The sequence below is a fragment of the Vidua chalybeata genome, chromosome Z, assembly GCF_026979565.1.
Source record: "Vidua chalybeata isolate OUT-0048 chromosome Z, bVidCha1 merged haplotype, whole genome shotgun sequence".
NCBI classification, from domain to species: Eukaryota; Metazoa; Chordata; class Aves; order Passeriformes; family Viduidae; genus Vidua; species Vidua chalybeata.
Genome location: NC_071570.1, coordinates 33680787 through 33699549, shown reverse-complemented (window position 1 = coordinate 33699549; position 18763 = coordinate 33680787). Strand labels below are relative to the sequence as shown.

General features: G+C 38.4%; 1 pseudogene; it reads right to left on the bottom strand.

The window, feature by feature from the left end:
- Positions 1-728: 728 nt before the first annotated feature.
- Positions 729-18763, bottom strand: part of LOC128802554 (chondroitin sulfate proteoglycan 4-like) — a 34373-nt pseudogene continuing 16338 nt past the window's right edge.

The window sequence follows — 18763 nt, the reverse complement described above, 5'->3', positions numbered from 1 at the left end:
TTCATCCCCAGAGCAAAGTTGAAGTACATAGTACTTGGTAGCAGTGCATAAGGCATATTTGTTCAGTGTTCTGGAAAATGAAGGGTCAACTGCGAAACTTCAGAAGAGGATACATACTACCTTGCAGGATTGCTTCTGTCAGTAGCTTCAGGACCCATGACAGTACGCAGCACAGGCCTTGATTCTACTGCCATCTGCTTGAGCACATAGACTCCAGAGAAAGTTGTGTTTGCTTAACTGAAAGCAGAATTTACCCCTTTTTCAGGAGCAGGAAATTTTATGCACATCCAGACATAATCTAAGCCTAAAGATAATTAAGCAGACAGGCTGACTGACAAATACTCAATTTTTGCCAGGTGGAGTAGAGGTAAAGGATATATTTTAGCAGTTTTCAGACACTAAGGGCTAGAGTTCAGCATCAAATCAGGCAAAAAGAAACCAAAAGAGCATACAACATCTCACAGTATTCCACCAGAATCCTTATTCACTGCTGTATTATTGTTGCTGAATTGAATTCTGGGTATCTAGTTTAGTGACCTGTCAAATACTCCGTTTTGTTTCTTTAGTACTGGCCTCTGAACAGCCTTCAGATCAAAGTGCATTATTGAAATTAGCACCATGGAAAAATTACTTATTGAAACAATCTGAATTTCTTCAAAGAGAAGTAGTGATTCAGAAGGAATAAAATACCTTCATAGCAAAATCAGTTTAAAAAAGAAACACAAAAAACAAAACCAATTCCATTAAAAATATATAATCCATGACAGAATATTCTATTTTACCTTTCATGGGAAATAAAAAATACAGCATACATGGGGTGCACTCAAAATCCATGTGGCCAAATTCCCCACTGAATTAAGTGGGAATTTTGCTGACACACCAACTGCAAATCTTCTATTATGGCCACCGTAATCAGTAGGATTTTTGTTATTATTTCACAGGTATTCAGATTTCATCTAACACAGAGTGTATCATTTGACCTATAATAAATAAGGGTAATAAAGAACAAATTATATGTCAACAATATATATTCACTTTTCCATGCTACATCAATTAGCATGACCAAAACTGGTGTAACTATACCCAGTACTGATTGTGCTTCCAAGTTGAGTTTGTTTTACGACAATACTGGATCACTTCAGGATCAAGATTTAAAAAGCTGTTTTTCAGATACCTTTCTGTAGTTGGAGGAACCACTGTAGGAAGCAGCTGCTCATGTTTTACTGCCACAAATGTTGAGGCTGTACTTATTTCAGCCCCCTTCAGGAGAGGAATCACTGTGACAGAGGGCACAGTCAAGCTCTGTTCCAGACATCGATCTGCACTACTAAGGATTGCATCTGTTTGACTTTTGACTAAAGGTTTTGTCTTCTCTTTCTTCTGACACATGAACAAAATGCACACAGAGGTAACAGCAACAATGAATAGAACCGACACCAGGACCAGGGGGATAATAAGGTACCAAGTGTTGCTTTCACCTGCCTGCTCTCTGGGACCTCTGGCAAAAACCTGGTTTGTCATCTTCAACTCCACAGATACACTTGTTCCCATGGCCTGATTTAGCAATGGATCCTCCTCATGTAGGTTTCCCCAGTGATTCTGCCCTGGCCATATAGTTGGTTCAGTCTTCTGTGGTCCTACTGCAGCCTCTTCATTCTGTGAGGAGACTGGTGCCTCATCCTTTGAGGTAGAGTGAGCCTTGAAAGTGGTCATGCTGGTTACATAAAGCACTTCTGTTGTAAAACCCTGCACAAGTGGAGGACTGTGTGGCACAATGGAATACTGAGAATAGCCAATAGCAGGCTGCACAGCATCTGCCCTGAGTATAAATGTAAATGAGTCATTCAACAGATCAATGCCTGTCATATTTGTGTCTATGTCTAAAAGCAAAACACCACTATCAATGTCAGCCTGGGTGAACGTCTGAGTATCTTCAAACACTGCATCATTCACAAACCTTTTCTTTACAATCCTTCCATAAGAGGGGGGCACTATCACTTCAAATCTAGGATTACTGTTTGTCAAATTGGCTATCTCAGAAGCATCCAGATGACTGCTTCCAAATTTTTAAGCTGCTTGATTTGAAATCTGCAGGTCAGATACAATTTGTACTAAAGGCATCACTGTGATGTTTAGCACTTGTCCTGTTAGATTGCCTTCGGCAGTAAAAAGCATAAACTCCAGTACGTCACTGGAAGCAGTAAGATTTGTCAGGTGATAAGAGAGCTTTCCTGAGTACAAATCTGCCTGCTCAAATTTAGTAACCCGCTCATTTCCAATCATGAGGTGCCCATATTTGAGTGGCTGAGTTATTTCATACATAATATTAGTGCTTTTTCCATTTGTGATGGCTGAAAGCTGAACGTCAGTAATAGTGACAGCTGTCTGGCCCTGTGGCAGCGCAACATTAGTAAGGTTGACAAGGACAAGAGCAATTGGTACAACTTCAAGACTGAACAGTTTGTATAAAGGGCGATGTTTACCATGAGTCACACTGAAATAAAACACCCTAGAAGATGAACTTTCATCCTGTACAAACCAGACTTTACCACTATCAACATCAGCTTGTGTGAAATCTTTTATAGAGACATTGAGACTGCTTTTCATTGCTAAGTAACCATTATTAGGGTTCCTAACAATAGTGTATTTCAGCTCAGCTGGAGCATTATCTTCAACTTTCAGATTCTCTGCCCCCAGCACTGACACATCTCCCTGCAGGACTTTCAAGTGCAGTCTTTTAGTCTTCAGTTCTGGAGATCTGGATTCAGTTCTGGAGTTTCATTCACTGGGAAAACAGTGATATTAAACATCTCCTCTAAAACTTCATTATGGGGCTTTGTAGCAGGCTGGCTCTTTAGGTTCAACCAAACAGCAAAAGTGAAATTGTCACTTAGAGATTCAGAATTATCATGTATGTACATAATTCCAAATTTGTCCAGTACATACTGGGAGAAGTTAGGCTTTTCTTTGGTTAACATTTCGTTCTCCAACAACAATCATGCCATGTTGGGGTAAAGACAGAACCTGAATCAAGCAGAACCTGATACCAGATTTCATACACAGAGCGCTGTACATCAGGTAGCTTAATCAACAGCTTTGAAGCATCTAAATTTGTTTTGTTGATTAATAATCTACCTCCTTCCTGGACTACAGCACCTGGAAGAAATGAAAAGAGAATCTTAGAAACTGAACATTTTATAGTTGCACTGTTTCAGAAACTACGTGTCAAACACTGATGATGCTCAAAAAATTTTCTCCTTTGTGGTATCCTTGATTTCCACATGTCATGGCTAAAAACACATTACCACTACTACAAACAGATATAAGAGACAAGATTTTTGACTGATGAATACACTAAGATTAAAGAATTACCAGTATCTCAAAGCTTTTTATAGAGTTTTTCACCTACCATTACAGAAAACAAAGTATCTTCTACAGCAGTAGGAAGGATCAAACCTATGTAGCTATCTCATTTCTAAGGGTGCAGTGAACAGAGCTTTCCAAGCTACTACCCTACAGTACTCTCTGTCTCAGAAATATTCTGGTCACTGCTTACTGAAGAGAAAGAAATTTTTGTTTTTTCTCCATTCTTCAATGGAGCTCTGACAGATCCAAAACAATTTTGAGCCAAAACAGTGAAGCATTTTTACCTGTATTAGCTAGAAGTCGACTATTCTGATCATGCCTGTTAATTTCATATGAAATGACAACAGGGAACATCTGGATATCCAGAGCTGATGGTGGAGGGGATATAGTAAATGTAAAGAAATCTTCTGCACTCCAGTCAGCCGACTCTGCTGTAAGTGTTCATACATGATCACACCTTCATCAACATGTTCAGGTAAAAAGAAGACATATGAGTAAGAGCAAGGTGATTATAAACAGAGGAGTGTTAAAGACAGAAAAAGTATCTTGAGAACATTGTTCAAAGAGACCTTTGTACCTTAGTCCACGCACAGTGTATGCAGAATCAAAGAACTGTTTAGATTGCAAAAGACCTGTAAGATTAAGCCCAACTGTTAACCCAGAGCTGCCAAGTCCACCACTAAATCATGTCCCAAGTGCCACATCTACACATCTTTTAAAATATCCAGGTTGATGATTCAACCACTTTTTCTGGCAGTCTGATTTTCTGTCTTTTTCTGACAGTCTCAGCTATGTTTCACATGAAGAAAGGTGTCCTACTATTCCATTTAAACCTCCCCTGGCACAGACAGAGGCCATGTCCTCTCATCCTACTACTTGTTACTTGGGCAAAGAAACCAATACCCACTTGGGTACAACCTCCTTTCAGGCAGTTGTAGAGAGTGATAAGGTCTCCCCTGAGCCTCCTTTTCTCCAGGATAAACAACCCCAGCTCCCTCAGCTGCTCCTCACAGGACTTGTGCTCTTCCCCAGCTCCATTGCCCTTCTCTGGACTCACTCCAGCTCCTCAGTGTCTTTCTTGCAGTGAGGGGCCTAGAGCTGGACACAGCACTGGAGGTGTGGCCTCACCAGTGCCCAGCACAGGGGGACAATCGCTGCCCTGCTCCTGCTGGCCACACCATTGCTGATCCAGGCCAGGCTGCCATTGGCCTTCTTGGCCACCTGGGCACACCCTGGCTCATGTTCAGCTGCTGTCACCAGCACCCCCAGGTCCTTTCCAGCCACTCGGCCTTGTTGAACCTCACACCATCGGCCTCAGCCCATCAATCCAGCTTGTTTGTACACTGAGATTAGCCTGCATTTCTCTTTCTCTTAAGATGGACTCTGTGTTGCCAGATAAACACATGAAAGAAAGTGAAATGTTACTGACCATGAATGCTTAGTAAAAACCTTACATGAAGAGCAGAGAGATATATAACACTGGGAAACTGTCTCAAACTAGTAATGGTGATCATGTGCTCTGATGGACTGTATTTTTAGTAAATCAAAGTATTAGTGTCTTTGTAAAAACACTTGCAGGGCTGGATTATTTGTCCTGAAAAGGCATATGAAAGGCTGAAGGCTGGAGAAGGACTTTTGATTTTCTTCAGATAGCAAAAGATACTTGGTAAGAGACTAAGCAAACCTGAAGGAAGTGTAATGACCATTGATATTTACTCCCACTTAGAAGGAAGAAGCTGATGGAACTACAGAGTGGAAAATTTCTGTATCACAGCAAAACAGGGATTCCTAAAACAAACAAAGGAATCTGGTTCATCCTCTCCCTGCCTGCACTGACCTTGTAGATCATCATACTCAATGAATCTAATCAGTCCACTATGAGAAATCAAGCTTCAAAGTATTGCAAAATACTGCAGTAAATATCCAGAGAAACAAATGCACATACAGGATAAAACCATTTATCTCTTTAGACCTTAGACTCCAAAGGAAAAGGTAGTTTCAGATTATTTCTCACCAGCTGGAACTACACGTCAATTTTATGATCAATACTATAATACATTGGAACTGTAATAGATTTCCTAACTATATCAAGACTAGACCACTTACTGAATCTTATCCAGTAGATTCAGCATCTGGTCTACTTGGTAATACATTCACTGGCCTGGAGAGAAGACAGTTACACCCATTAAACCCTTGGCAAGTTCCCAGGAAACCACTGACCAGACCTGCATCTGTTAGTTTGTAACTGCCAGAGAGATCCCTTTCTGGGATGGTGCTGGAAATTTACTATTTTAAATTAAACACACTCCTCACACCCTGCAAACACCTTGAAGGGGCTCATTAGTACACATTTCTATCATATATGCTTGAAAGATGTGAAAAAAGAAAACAAACCCCCCCTGGTGTTATCACAGATGAAGCAGTTTAGAAGTATAGAATCTGAGGTGTAAATACAGAGAGACTGAATCCTGAAATTACTGCAACAGCCCCCACTGAGATCACTAGGCAAACTGGGCTTTTAAAGTCAGTTTTCTCAGCAGCCTCAAAAACAACCCAATTTTTCTGTAAAAAATTTAGACTGATGTGATAAAATCATTTATGCACATCTCCAGGTTTCTGCTTTCCCTGTACTGATTTAATTCTTAATTGCTATTATAGGACAAATAAAAAAATAATAGTAAAAGGATGTGCTAGTTCAGGGTAACTTTCCTCTCTAGGACAGAAGCTGAGGACAGTAAATTTTTCGTAACAAATACAGGCACAATACACATCCTTTAAATTTAGCAGTGTTTAGTATCCATCTTAATTGGTTGGTTGTTTTGGGGTTTTTTGACTGCAAATCCATTCTAATGTCTGGGTTAAGTGGAATTAGTGAGGATTTCTGTGTTTACCTCTGCAATGACCCTATATAATGAAGAAGTTGCAGCTGGCTGTGAGATGAAAATACTTCCAAGATATCACAGAAAGTACCGCAGAGAAAAGCAAAAATCAAATATTATGCTAAGAAACTCCTGTGTTACTCAAGAGTGTTTAATGTGCAAATAATTTTCTTCTATTAGCTAATCTGTTCAAGAAAAATGTCTTGGAATGCAATAGTAATTTCTGTTTCTTTTTGCTAGTTTTTTTTCCCTTTGGCAACAAAGCAATAAACACAGTGCATACAGAAGAGTTCACCATCCCAACAAAAACAGTAACTCCTTTTCCAAAGTGAAATTCCAAGTTCCTCAACACAGAATTAAGTCAATGAATACCCACAGACCTACACCAATACAAGATGTTTTTCAATTCAGATCAGTTTTACAAACTTATTACCAAACAGAAACTAAATGCTTTAATCTCAGTTACACGGAAAATGTAAAATGTTTGTAACATAAATGTAATTTTCTTCACTCATATTTAAGTTCCTGTGATTACAACACACTGGACTGAAAGTTTATTTAGGATCCCTTTTCTCCCTCTTAAATCTCACCCTCTACCAGAATAAATAGCAATCTTCTTTGGATACTTGAATTCCACCTGCAAGAAGTCATTTAGCTCTACTTGTTTGAAATTAAAATGGCCAATAGAAATATGTCCAATAAACAAGAAAAGCATACATATTATTTCAGCCCAAAACCTTCCACAGTTTACAAAGTTAAAAGTACATTACTAAAAAGTACATTACTAAAAACTAAGCTACAGAGAATAAGTGACATGGTACTGTCTGATAAACACACATAATGGTCATATCCATAGGCAAAAAGAGTGACACTTCAAAACTTCAGCTGTAATATTTTCTGTCTAACCTGCATAATTGTTTCATCTAATACTCATAAAAATCACATATTTTGGGATCAGAAGGGTCAAGTGTCATTATACAATTTATCACTTTCATAAAGTAAGACAAAATTCAGCAACTTTTGAAACAAGACCAATGATATAATGGGATTACAACATGTTTTTTATGAGGACCATTCTGTGTTCATCTTGATTTATAAATTCCAGGTGGAGGCCCATTCTACAACGGTCCTTGGTCAGGTTGTTTCAAAGCCTGATGAGAACAAATAAAAATGTTGTCCCTTTTCCAGGTTTTACTGCCCAAGTTTCAAATTCTGGCCAAGAGTTTATTATTCCTTCATATACTCAATCAAATAGCTATATTTAAAATCTGTAAACGTAAGTTTTCCCATGAGCAAAGTCAGAAGATTGACACCCTTTTATCTCACTCTAATTTTCTGAGAATAGCTTAATGTATGCTGAAGATAGTCATATTCAAATTCTGCACACAGACAAATCATTCCTTTTGCAGAAGATTTTTTCCATCAAGTTACATAAGCTGCCACGTTTTAGTCATTCAGTAAGAGAGCCTGTATCACAGTTAAGATACTTCACACACTTAGTACCACAGCCAATTCAGTCAATAAAAGTCATCTTGGGGACAGCCACGAAGACTTTGTACAGCTGAAATGGATCTGATACTTGGACTTTTCATAGAGGAAAAGGCTGCACCTTCTGCCAAAAACTAAAAGCTTCCAACCTCTGACTGCTCGTTAATGGCACCAGAACAGCTCTTCTTGACAAATAGCCTTACAAGCAAAACAGTGGGAATTGCCAAGACCCTGCTAGTATCCAAGCAGAAGGGAACAAAGGTTCCTCTTGTGTTCATTACTAGATGCCAGATATTTAATGACATAGCAAATCTTGGTGATTGCACTGATGGGTCACATATGCCTGGTTACTTAACAGATATAAATGGATCACATGAAGAATGAGCAACTGAGATGCCCTCTGAAGTAACAATCTACACTCAACTAGTTATAAAATAAATGCTTACCACAGACTGTGTAAAACTGAAGATTTCCTGAGTGGTATCATCAGAATCTACTCTGATAAGCCTTCTAAGTTTTGGGGAAGTTACAATCACAAAAGTTATAGTTCTGTTTCCTGCACTGGTCACATCATTGGTTTACAGCTTTCAGATCATGTTGTGAAATAGGTTTCCTGGAACCTAAAAAATGTCAAGTATAGGAAGAAGATTTACAACAGAATTTTTTTCCAGAAGTCTAAGTTTTGTAACCACAACTCACACTCTCACCTAGATATTCTACTTAGCATTTTAATAACATTTTATAAGATCATCAGGGTTACTCTTTTTCTAGTTACCTTCTGGTTACAACCCTTCAACAGCTTTTTCAATTAAAAGCCCATTGGTAAGATGTACCCATGTTTTAAAAACAAAAAAAATGCAGTTCTCTTCAGCACATGTAATCACTAAATACTGGCTTCTGCAAAAACTACGTGAAGTATAGAACAGAGCATGTATAAGAAGTTCTGTTTCTACATTACATGTCTAGAACCAAATTCAAACTCCACTGTTTTTGGTGTTCCCAGTTGCCAGAGAAGACATAGGTTATTCAACTGAGAGAAGACTCAAAACAGCAAAGTTTCTGGTGAACACATAAACCGAAAACATAAAAATCAATCATTAACAAAAGTACACTTTATCAATATGAAATAGGATTTTCATTAAATAAAATTAAAATATAAGTACTGAATTAAACAAACTAGGAAGACAGAAATGTAACAGAAATAACAGCCTGAACTGAAATAATGTATTATTTATTAAGATGGATGGAGACTGAGTGGTAACAAAATTCTTTTAATACATAGCATGACACTAGCCTTACTAAGGTTACTACCTTCTGACTTAAAGATTATAAAGAGCTTTCTGGCATTAGTCAAACCAAGACAACTTTTGACATAGCTGGGGCAGTAATTTCCTAGCTAGTAATTTCCTAAAAGAAAAAAAAAAATATCTGGCTTCTTTTTGATGCAGTTTCAAGGTACACAATCAGCAAACTAAAATTTATGTTCAATGATAATTTTAGAGGAGCAAGATTCGCATCATCCTATTCCCCCTGTATCCCCACTTTTGCCTCCATTTTCAGATTTTCTCTTCTCCATGAGCAACAAGCTTTATAGGTTTCAATACAAAATTTCAAAGTATTAAATATACTTGAAGTCCGAATTAACACAAAATAACACATATATATATTTTGCATACATATATGCACACATACACACACACACACACACACACATATATATATATATATATATATATATATATATATATATATATATATATATATATATATATATATGCATGCCATAATATTCAGAAGAAAAAAAAAAAAAAAACATGGTGAGGACAGTGAAGAATAGGGATGCTTTGAAAGCCATTATTAATACCAGGAGTCTGCTTCTTCACTTCTGCTTGTACTCTGGTTCAAAAAAACAACTGCTTTGAAATAGAGTTGTTATAAGATTTTCTGTTTTCCCATTTGTTTTCCCATCTGTCTTCCCATGTGTCTCTGCGTCCATACTGTTTTGAAAAGTGAAGGAGTCTCTCAGGTTGAGAAAAATTCTCCCAGACAATACCTAATTCAAGAAGTCTCCCTCCTCTACATCTCCCTTCTTTTCCTTTTTTTCTGTGACAGGAAGGGAGGAAACAATGACCTTGTGCATACAGCAGACGTACAATTTAGCACAACAGTTAATCAGACCACATAAACCTGCAAATGCATAACCTGCTAGTTATGCAAATAAGGCCTTACTGCCGTAACAGAGTAGGATAGAGTAACTCTAAAACATGGTCACACTGTAGTGATGGAAGCTACTGCTCCAGTTTTTCTTGACCATGCCAGGGTACCACACCACTGCCACCACAGAGCAAGGCCATGGGGAGCAAGGGCATCTGTTACAAAACCCCCTTGATTCCTAGTAGATCTGACCTCACTCACTGAACACCACAAGCTGAAATAGAGTCTAGAGACACAGACAACATAGTCTATCATGCTCTGTAAATTAGCATCCTCTCCCAGACATAACCTTCTCCTTCACCCACTTCTCACCTGAGAGTTGAGAACTTCCCTGGCACTCACAGTAGTTCTCTGGTCTGACACCTCAACAGAGAGAGGAAGCCAGTAGACTGGGTGAAAGAAAATGAAGTGAGAACACTGCCTGTGTGTTCCCAATCACAGAAGGAGAGATCACAAAAATCCCACCCAAACACAGGGGACAGGAACAGATAGAGGAGGAAGACAAACAAGTGACACTGTGTAGGGCAAAGCTAATAAATTCAAGTAGAGTGCAACAGCATAACGTTGGTGCCTGATAATTTTTACTGCCTACATTTAAGATTTGGAAAAGGCTTTGGCATGAGCATTCTCCCTACCACTGCTGAACAGTTATAAATAATCTCATCTACAAACTGATTTGACAGCTCTGCTTCCAATTAACTACAAGTCAGGCTTACTCTCCTCAGAGAAACTCAGCCCATTTCTTGTTTGAGCAATTGCCCTCTTGAAGAAGCAAATCCTTCCATTGCACATAACTAGCATACAGTAGAAAAAGTTAATATATCTAGCAGTCAATTTTCTGAGTATGCTGAATAAAACAAGCTTCTGTTAAAACAGAAAAAAATCTATTAATTATATAAACAGATCTGGTATACCCAACACAAAAAAAGACAGCAGTTCATGCTCTTATACAATTGCAGAACAATATGCTTTAGAGAATAGTTTATACCCAGTCATGAAGACTGGTAAATTCATGGTAAATTCTTCACAATAAATTCATTTTTTACTACCCCAGAGAGAAAATTTCTCAAGCTGGCTCAAAAATATCTCTTTTTAGTAGGGCTATAACATTTAACAGGACACTGGCTGTTGTTTTTATATATAGTAACCATTTGGCATCCTCATTGTTGTAACAGTCATTTCATGATGGCAAAGTACAGCTGAAAGCCATATAGCTCCAGAATATAAAAAATACCATAAAGAGAACACGTAAAAAAAAGCTAGTAACACTTTATAACATCTAAAAGAAATTTTGCTAACCCAAAGTAAGTGAGAATTCAGGGAAAAAAAATTGCAATCTTGGATGAATACAGTTTGCAGTGCTGAAAGAAATACTGTATTTTGTAAATGGAAGAACTGATTGACAGCCTAGAGACTTTGCCTTCTATGCAAGTATAGGCATACTTTTCTTACAATTATCATTGGCTTAAGATAGAATTCCAGTAAATCCCTTTGCCCAAGACAACCTTACACATAAAAATTGCAGGTTAATAAGCCTTCTAAGTGGATATATGTGAATCCCATTTATACTGACTGAATTAGAAGCTCATGCTGCTACAATCTCATTTTTTGTTGCCTGTGTTTAAGTGGCTTTTGCTGCAAACCTTTGTTTATGCAACTTATATTCAGGAAGTGTAAGAAGATACAGTGCTCCTCTTCCATATCCAATTAATTAATCAAGGTACAGATCACAACCTCTAGAACTCTGCCAATTCTTAGTATCTCTCTGATTCTACAGATCACATTCAGAGAAACAGAAAAAAGAAGGCATCATAAAGTGTGATACAAGATACTACTGAGAGAAAACTAATCTTTATTTCTCCTTTAATGCTGCAATAAATGTTAGATTCCTAACTCAATGAGTTATTCCTAACTCTTGCCAGTGCAAAGAAATAAACGGCTCTGGTGAGACCTCTTAGCACATCAACTCCTTCAATGGTACTATTTCATTTAAAAAAATACTCAGCTGCTGAACCAACTAGCTACAAATGCACAAATATGAATCAAAGCTTTCACTTCTTCTGATTCCTCAGTGAATCTGTGCTGCTGTCTGTAACTCATTTCCAGCAAAAGAAAAGTGAACTAGCAATCTGGAACACTTACATGTGCTATTCAGAATTTCATGCCCACAAGCTTCACTCCTCTATTACTTTTGCAAGGTGTTATCACAACCACCTAACACATCTCTAAATATCTGAATGGACTACAGAGATTTTAAACAAACCTGAATAGGAAATCTCCAGAGCTTAGGCAGACAGTGTTATTATCACATTGTAGTTGAACATTTCACTGACAGTTTCTATGACTCCAAGGACACACATATCAAAAGGTTAAAGAATACAAAGCAAAAAAGCAGTATGCTGTCTTAGACAGCATACTGCTTTTTGTAAAGAAAAAAGATACCCTTTTTGCAGCATACCCTTTTTGTAAAAACACACATAAATATTCCCAGCTACAGTTTTCCACAGTTTAGTCACTTAATTATCTGACAAATAACTCTATATTAGGCAATATTTTCAAGTGGACAAAATCATTATCATCTCAAAAAACAGACCTGGAAAGACTCCGAGCCCTTTGTTCACTTCAAGACTCATGACCAGCACCTGAGCTGTGATGCTAAAAATTTGTCAGGGTGCAAAGTTCAAACCATCTGTCACCTAAAAGCTGAAGCCTCCAGACATTGCTCCTGTGGAAATCAAAACCACAAATTTATTCTTGTATTAGTCTGTCACACAAAACACAAACATACACTGGACACCTTTCACTCTTGGCTACAGTGAAATATTGTTGAGGAATATATTCAGGGCAAGTAGCTCTGGGTGTAGCCGCAGTGGAGCTGCAGGTTGAGCTCTGGGTGGCAAGAGCCTGAGGCAAGAGGCCCTGAACTGCTGAGCCTTTGCTTAACAAATGGCACGGGGACCTGCTGCCAGGGGACCAACACTCAGAGACATGGCAGGATCTGAGGACTGCAGAGTTTGTGGCTTAGACTGCAAAGTCTTTTGGTCAGGCTCCCCTGTCAGGGGCTCCCAGCAGTTATTTTGTTTTTGCGCAATAATTAATTTATTTTAGGGATACAGGCACCTGAGATTCTGCTAAGGAAAACCTGAGGTGAAGTCAGTGAGGAAACCTTGTTTCACTGTGTGAGTGTTGGGTATGTCAAGCAGGGCTTACTGGAGCCACCAGATGAGAAGGGGGTTCTGTCTCAACAATCAAAGTCTTGGGTGGTGTCAGTGTGACTGCCAAAGTGACTCCTGAATGAGCAGACAGGAAAGTATTTCCTTAGCAATACATCCAAGATCATCCTGAAAGCAACTTTTGATCACAGCCTTTGTATCTTAACTAGAATTAAATAATTTGATAATGCAATTAACACATTCCGAGGAAGAACCATTGGCTGTTGTTTTCAGTGAAAGCCAGACACTCCTTAGATGTAAATCAGCAAGCGTGCCCCCTTCTTCTCTTTCTCCACTGAGTCAGTGGAGCTGAAATGTAGTTAAACTTGGGGAGAAAATGACTCCAAAATTTTCAAGTCCATTTATGTCTTAGGAGGGTCCAAAGCCCTTAGGCAGTCACATTTTGGCAAAGAAGGAATTTGGGGAGAAAAGTAACTTGAATATTCTTTCATTCTGATTTATATTTAAAGGTCTAAATAACCTCTCGGGTTCTTTCCTTAGCCTCTTCACTGCACTTTAGCTTTGCTGAAGAAGGTATGTTGTCATAGCTTAAACTATTTCAGAGGTTATGTGTACTCATAACAAATGCACATTTTTCCCTTTAATCTTAGGACCCTGTATGTACTTTGGCACAAGCAACAGCAAAATACCTCCAGGAGTCTTGAGTGGATTCCTGTAAAAATACATGTCTCAGAACTGACAGGCTGCTTTTAAGCAGAGGTCCCCCATGTTGTTCAATTAGGTAAAAAGAAAAAAAAAAAAAAAGTGAAACATTAACTGTTGCAAAGAATTACCATGCTCTTGTATTTGCTTTGCCCAATTTAGCCATAAGATATTGCTACAAAAATATAGATACTGAAAGCCAGAGAGTACCACATACTTTCACGTAAAAATTATCATACTTTGCCTAACTATAAATTAACATATCAGAAGAATCAAATGTGTGTTCTGAGATTATAGTTAAAAATGCACCTAAGAAATGCTCTTGTATTAGCCAGGCAGCTCGGGAAGACCTGATAATATTGTTTTTATTTTAAAAGCTTATATTTTCTGATGTATTCTGACAAAAAAGAGCCAGTTGCTTATTCAAAAAAGCATCTGGGAGTCTACTATTTGTACTGAGTTAAAAAAAACCCAAATGAATCTGCCTACGCAGCCTCACTTGCTTTTTTGGCTAAGGCAGGTCAACTGCTTCCTTGACATAAACGTTTTGTCATCAGCAGTCAGGAACAGAACTGCGTCTTGAAGTTCTGCTTGGGCAGAGCATTTATAATTTTATCACAATTAATTTTTAAAGATGTAACTGATCAGAGGTGATTAAAAGGACAGCAGAAAGAGGGTTTGTAAAAGCTGCACTGAGAAGCAAAAGACTTCAGAACCAACAAGAGTTCAATTTATTACTGCCCTAAGAACAACACTGTTAGTCTAAGGGCAAGGCCCATACTGCAGAAGTGAGAGGGAAGCACCCTAGAGTGAAGCAAGAGTGAAAAAGAGAAGGGATTCTTATGCTGAAAGAGGGGTACAGAAAAGTGTGTTCTAGTTTTGCATTTACGCTGGTGATAGAACAATCAGGGATTATGGAGGAAAGAATTAAAAAATCCAGGGAAAACATGAGAACAAAGAGGAAGATTTGCAACTCACACCACAGAATAAGCAGCATAATGTAACTCATAAGCCTGAGCAATGTGAAGGGAAAATTCTGAGGTCTAACTTAGAAGCATAAAAGCAAAGTATGGTAGTACTTTCATTGGCAGTAAAAAAGACACTGAGGATGAAGAGTCATTGCCACATACATGTGTAAAAAATGTATAGTGCCAGAGGATGGAAGAGCTGCCTCAGCCAAGGAGAACCTGCTCTTACCTTTGGAAAGGGTTCAAGTGAGTAGGAAGAGTAGATGGGGAGGAGACAAAGAAGCCAGCACACACTGTAAGACTGATGACAAGGAACAGAGGAAACATAGAGAAAAGGGATAAAAAGCTGACTGACAGCAACAACATAAGGGAAAGCCCCAGGTCAAGGCCGGAGGCAATAAGATGGGAATAACAATTACATTTCCAGCAACAAGTCAAGATGAAGGAGGGAAGAAAATTGCTGACCAAGAAATGCAAAGAAGCTAAATGACCAGAGTACTTTGCGAAGCACTGGAGACCATAAGGTTGAGCAGACAGCATAGCCAGAGCAGCTGCAAAACCTGACACACAACCTGGGTAATTTTATGTTACAAATTTACTCTACACTCCCACTCACTGCAAAATGAATTTTTCTGTTCTTTTCACTTTTATTAATCAATATTCACTCTCTAAGACTACAGATGTGCATTTGCCCTTTCTGGAACACAAAGCGGATTAATTTCCTTACACTGTCCTACCATCACAGGGCTTTTTACATGTCAAAGTCTTCCTTGGAACAGTTAAAATAGCTTGGCTCACTTTTATCATGAGCTTGACCTTTTATTTTCTGACCAAATTATTTGAGCAGGATACTTACAGCTCACCAGCAGCTGACTGTAAAAGCAATTTCAGCAACACATATGCACTTTGCAAGACAGTGCATTATAAGGCAGAGTACTTCAACCTCATGAAAACGCAGCACAAATCTGCAGTGACTGCTGCACCCAAGGGAGCATTGGAACTCCAGCCTGCCTCAGGGGTGGCAGAAGAGCCATCTCTTCTATCTCCATCCCAAAGCAATGATTTACTCCTTCTGTAGCAACTTCTTTCTTCTTTCAACTGAGGTACATAGTAATACACCTGGAGCAGGAAACAGGTAGCTATCACCCTGTGAAAGCCCTACCTCTTCTGGCTGGAACCCCACTGGGAAGTTCTTTCCTGCATCCTACCACTGCCACTCAAGGATGCACGAAGCTGCCCTGACTACTTTTATTCCCCACACATTCTCCCAAATGCAAAAAAAAAAACCCAATATCTAGTTCTGGACAATAGGAGAAAGAGTCAATGTTTAAAGCTTAATTCTTTCAGAACCTGGAAGGGACAACAATATCACACAGATGAACTATAACCTCATCATCCATCTACGGCAGGTATCTGTGAGACTATTGGTCCATGAACAATACTGCACTGTAGCAAGACAGAAAAGTTTCAGGAAATTTTTGATCACAGTAGTCAAAAAATGGATTTCCTATCTCTGAAAGGTGCATGGAAATGTTCCCCTACTGCAAAATTGCTTTCAGAAAGAAGGCTCCTATCTAATGAACCACAAGAACATCAAGGTATCCCAGTATTTAAGTAGACATCAGACATCTTGTTTAGTTTTTGAGATAATGTATAACCAGTGTATAACACTTCATATAACCAATGTTCGAAGATCTTTGTGATGTTACAATAGGATCTTTAATGGATTATAAACACAAATATACTGAATAGGAGCACTTTTCTGGTATTTTTGAAATCACATACCATTGTGTACAAATACCAGCTGCCCTTTAATTATATGAGCCTGGGTAAAAGTAAGGATGCTCTTGTTTGGAGAAGACTTCAGAGCCAAATGTCCATTACTCGGTGGAGCAATAGAATACACCAGTTCTGATGGTGAGGAGTCCTCGTCTTCTGCACAGAGGTCATCAAGAGTTATTTCTGTGACTGAACCCACCCAGACCTAGAAAAGCAAAAATAATTTTAAAAATAAAGAAAGAAAGAAAATGCATACAAAAGAAAATTGTGACAATAGGAGACGAGGTACAGGGATGGATGACACATGACTCCAAGAAAAAGGAAGAATAAAGATTTGTGCTGTGCAACACTAGCAGCTGTAACGGGTTTCTTAACTGTCCATCCAAATCTCTGATCACAGAGTGGCATCGCTCGTCCTGGCCAATAGTTTGCAAAATACAAGACCTTGAAATAATACAAGCAAACATACCCTACACCAGTTAAGAGTTTCAGACAGCTGGAGCACAAGTGCTCTATTTGTCAAGCATTATACAAATTCTTAGAAACATAAAAAAATTGTATTATGATAACTGAGTCAAGGAGCTGCTTTCCAACACATACACATGAATATTACTGTCATGTATTTCACAGCAGGTAAGGCACTGAATATGTTCTACTTTCACCAGCAGAAAAGATGAAAGAAAAACAGCCTGGGGATAGCACAAACACTAATACAAATGGAACATTTTTGTAGTTGCACTATTTTCTTCTAGCAAAATGCACTAAAGGCCCTTTTTTAGTGCACTAAAAAACCCAGAGATGCTCAGTCAGAGCACTCAGGGAGATAAAACAACCAAACCTCCAACAGCTGCCTACCATTTTGCAAGGTCACAATTGCAGAAAAACAGTTAACTAGTTTTTAGAAAGATCATATAAAAAACATTATTTACTTCTGGTAAATCTAAACCTGGAGCACATTCTAAGTCTAATTCCAGAGGAGAGCCAGGAGATTGTTTAAAGGACTGGAGGATGTCTTCTATGAAGTCAGGTTGACAAAATATGGGCTGTTCAGCCTGGAAAAGAGAGGATTGTGTGGGGGACCTCACAGACACTTTCCAGTATCTGAAGGGACCTACAGGGAAGCTGGAGAAGGATTCTCTGACAAGAACTGGAGTGACAGGGCAAGGAGGAATGGGTACACACTAACAGAGGGGAAATTTAGCTAGGTATTAGGATGAAATTTTTACTGTGAGGGTGGTGAGATACTGGAACGGGTTGCCCAAGGAGGTTGTGGATTCCCCAATTCTGGCAGTGCTCAAAGTCAGGCTGGACAAGGCTTCAAGCACCCTGGTCCAGTGGGAGGTGTTCCAGCCCACGGCAGGGGGAGTTGGGACTAGACGATCTTTAAGGTCCCTTATTTCAAGCAGAAAGACTGTTCTTAGGGTTTCATTCCTATCTGACTGGATAATTTCTTGTTTGGAAAGGATAAGCAATGGCCCACTTTGTTCTTCATCTCTGCTGTATACATCTGGAAATGCAGACAGAAGTGCTAACAAAGAACAATACATATTTATCTCAACATGAAGTGAAATTTCTAAAATATTCACTACATCAATATAAATTATTTCCATACACAATTCATAACATAAGGTAAAATCTTAAGAGCCTAAACTTTTAAATACCTCAGCCTGAGCTTCAAAACAGACACTGCATCATTCCTTCCTTGTCTTCCTAGGGTCTTAGTACACTTAATAAATATCTGGTAGTAACATCACACCAAATGTTTGAAAGGGACAAATGATCCTTAACAAAGAGCATTTTACCTCTGCCAAAGCCAAAAATCAGCAATCACAATTCACTAAGCATTAATTCTACTTTTTAACATGAACTATGAAAGAAAACGTTTTCAGAGACTGAAATTTGTGCCACCACACTTCAACAGAGGAAAGATTTCATTCTTCATTGTGTCACAAAATATGTGCCATGGAAAAAGAGATACTAAAATGAAGTTTGATTTTTTTTTTCTAATTTAGAAGAAGTTTGAAAATGAAGTTTATAATAGAAAATACCTTTCAACTAGCAATTAATTATTTTCTCCCCTGAAATATGTATTTTGCTGTAACGTAATTATTAATATTAATATTAAATTTTGATAAATAATGACATTTATGGCACAGAACAACAACTAACGGCATAGGGTGACTTAGTGAGTGGC